The sequence below is a fragment of the Corvus brachyrhynchos genome, unplaced genomic scaffold (assembly GCF_000691975.1).
Source record: "Corvus brachyrhynchos isolate BGI_N302 unplaced genomic scaffold, ASM69197v1 scaffold150, whole genome shotgun sequence".
Taxonomy (NCBI): Eukaryota; Metazoa; Chordata; class Aves; order Passeriformes; family Corvidae; genus Corvus; species Corvus brachyrhynchos.
In genome coordinates, this window is record NW_008236162.1 from 99,309 (window position 1) to 102,853 (window position 3,545).

Here is a 3,545-nt window from a genome sequence, read left to right on the forward strand (position 1 = left end):
TAACAAAACATTTTGATGCAAATCTGCTCTTTTTCATCTTACCCAGATTTATATTTTTCAGGTACATTTGCTCTTGGACTCTGGGACAGAAAAGAGTGGGAAAATCAGGGGTTTCCTCTTCAAGGCAACCGAACACCCACGCCAGGTACCACCACACAGCCCTGCAGGGCCTGTCCTCATTAATTAGTGGTAGAACCTCTTCAAATTTGCCACTTGAACTTTAAAGGATGGAGACAAATTAAGATGATGAGGGCTGGATCCACAGTGCTCCTGGGAATGATCCTCTTCCCTATGTTCCGGATCACAGAATCCTGGAACGGTTTGGGTTGGGAGGAGCCTTTAAGATCATCCCCACTCCAACCCCTGCCATGGGCAGGGACACCTCTCGCTGTCCCAGGGTGCTCCAGCCTGGCCTTGGGCACTGCCAGGGATCCAGGGGCAGCCACAGCTGCTCTGGGAATTCCATCCCAGCCCCTCCCCACCCTCACAGCCAGGAATTCCTTCCCAATCTCCCATCCAGCCCTGCCCTCTGGCAGTGGGAAGCCATTCCCTGTGTCCTGTCCCTCCATCCCTTGTAAACAGTCTCTCTCCATCATTTTTGTTGGCTCCTTCAGGTGGATGATCCCTGAAACAAAAGATTATTCCCTCCAAACTTAAATGCTGAACAAAGGATCCACCAAGGTCGTGACAATCCTGAAGACACGGAAGCAATGCCAGGAATCCTCTGTGGATGGGGGGGAGCTCACCCTGGATCAGCCAAGGCGCTTTCAGGTGACCTGGCTGAGCTGAGTCTGCTCAGCACCGCGAGATTGTCCCTCACCAACGTTCCAGGCTGTAAATTCCGAGCAGGACACACAAACCAGAGGAGCTGTGGTTGCCCAGGCAGCATCTGGCACCTTCCGAGGGGCTGCGGGAGCAGCTGCTGGCACACGAGGGCCAGAACTCCTCAAGTGCCTCCCCCTGTGTGACAGCAGCTGGCGTCTTTCCCATTCCCTCCTGTCCTTCCCATCCTTCCCGTCCTGCTGCAGCGTCCAAGGATCCTTCTGTGCAGCCTTTCCACCTCTGGGCAGGAACTCTTGTGCAGGTCTGGGAAGCTGAGGGGGAACATGGAGTTTTTCCCCAATAAAACCAGGAGGCTTCTGGGTCCCTGGGTGCTGTTCCAGACCAGCATCTCCCAGGATCACCTTCTCCATTCAGGGCTGTGAAAAAGGCTGGAATCGATGGTTTTGGAGGCCTTTTCCAACCTAAATGATTCCATGATTTTCTCTGCTGCCTCCCATATCACTCTGGAATCCATCCCTCACCTGTGATGGGAGCACCACCTATCGAGCCCTCCATGGGAACTTCTCACACTGGAATTCTGCCCATTTCCCAGCCTGCTGTCCCATGGATTAAAGACTCACTGGAGATCAGCTCTGACCTAAACTCAGGTTCAAACAGGTTCATATTTACCTTAATTCCTCTTTTTTTGGATAAACCCTCCCATCACTCCACAACTCTGCTGCTTTTTTCATCCCTAGACAATCCCAGGGGACAAATAGGGATTGTGCCAATATTTTCCAAGTCAGCTTCACCTCCAGGTTTTCCTGGACAGGTATTGGCACAGTCCATATTAGCAGGGTTCTGCTGCTAAGTTCTTAATTAACTTTATTTATAATCTCCACCTTGTTTGCACGGGGTGAGGAAACCCTCATTTGCATGATCAGACAAGCCCTGATCCCCTGACGGAACCAGCCGAGCAGGAGCTGAGGAAAATCAGGGAAGTCCTTCCCTGCCACCCACTCCAGGGCAGGATCCATCCCTCCCACCGCAGCATCCGGGCAGCTGGAATTGGGTATGGAACACCTGCTGGAATTGGGCATGGAACAACTGCTGGAATTGGGCATGGAACAACTGCTAGAATTGGGTACGGAACACCTGTAGATCCCAAAACTCCTCCCGTTTTCCTCCTAAGCGGAGCTTTCCAAACCTGACGAATTATTTTGGCTGGGCTGGCAAGGAGCTAATCAGAGCTGCTTGTTCCTGAGAGCCTCTGGAGCACATTCCCGATTGCTCCTTGTCTCCACGGGGCTGAGGCGCCTCCTCCCAACCCTTACCGCTGGTGCTTTCCCACAAAGCATCTTCCCTGCTGCAGCACGGGAAGGGATCTGCTAATTAAGTCCCATTGCCAGTGGCTCCTGGTGGGGAGGCAGCTGCCCCGCGTCTCCTGGGGTTTTAAAAGCATCCTGCTGTTTCCAGGAATTTTTCCACATTATTTTCTCTCCAGCTCCCTCCTGGATCCCATTTAACACATGGAGGGAACGCGTTCGCTCCGACATCACCTTGCAGGGATCAGGTTTTCCTAAAGGACCGTGACTGTGGATTGTATCCTTGCCTTCCACGCTTCCAAGTGAGAGGAGATGGTCCTGGGTTTAAAGAGCTCCCAGCCTAAATGCACGGAAAGAGGAGAAAATATCTAAAATTAATAAATAAAGGGTTGGGTGAGAAGTGCAAGGTGACAACAAGGAGCTGTTCCCAGTGTTTCAGACACAGCCAAGGATTCCATCATCATTTGCACCCGGATCCTTCCCACACCGTGAACTCTCTACTGGAGAGCCAGGCATCACCATGGAATCCTGGAATAGTTTGGGTGGGAAGGGACCTGAAAGCGCATTCACCTCCCACTGTCCCAGGGTGCTCCAAGCTCTGTCCAACCTGGCCGTGGGCACTTCCAGGGATCCAGGGGCAGCCACAGCTCCTCTGGGAATTCCATCCCAGCCCCTCCCCACCCTCCCAGGGAGGAATCCCTTCCCAGTATCCCATCCCACCCTGCCCTCTGGCAGTGGGAAGCACTTGGAGGTTGGATCCTTCTATAAACTGTAAAACTTTCAGATTATTGGAATTTCACTGATCTGGATAATTTTCCCTGTCCTTAGGAGGAGAAGGGCAGTGGCTTGGATGCCACCAAGGGCACTGAGAAAATCACTCCTGACGTGTTCTGGTCCCCCAACAGTTTCAAATTCCTCCTCCAATCTTTGCAATTTACAGCATCTAAAATAGGAATTTTTTAGAATCATGGAATCCTGGAATGGTTTGGGTTGGGAGGAACCTGAAAGCCCATCCAGTGGCACCCCTGCCGTAGGAAGGGACACCTCCCACTGTCCCAGGGAGCTCCAAGCCCCAGTGTCCAGCCTGGTCTTGGACACTTCCAGGAATCCAGGGGCAGCCACAGTGACAAGGAGCAGAAGGAAGAAGGAGAAGTGGATCTTTAAGAGATCTTTGCAGAGGACAAAAGTATTTCTGGAGAAAATGATCTGCTGGGAAAGGGGTGGGAAAGGCATGGACTGGGCAGAGCTTGAGACATGACAGCAAAGCAGCACCGAGCTCTGAAGATCTTTTAAAACCAGGGCTTTAAAAAACAACTTTTAAAATTGATTCCCTTCCCTGGGCATCCACAGCCGAGAGCTGGAAGGTTCACCTTGGATGGGGCTTTAATTCCACGATAACAATTAAATCTACGTTCCTTTCCAGATGCCATTCACTCGAAGGAGGAGCTGAATCAGCAG

General features: G+C 51.9%; 1 long non-coding RNA gene across 1 annotated transcript in view; it reads right to left on the minus strand.

The window, feature by feature from the left end:
- Window positions 1-522: 522 nt before the first annotated feature.
- LOC108446047 overlaps window positions 523-3,545 on the minus strand; it is a 34,441-nt gene continuing 31,418 nt past the window's right edge. Inside the window, exon 3 of the long non-coding RNA XR_001861156.1 lies at window positions 523-2,427. This is a non-coding gene — a long non-coding RNA (uncharacterized LOC108446047). The remainder of the gene's footprint in view (window positions 2,428-3,545) is intronic.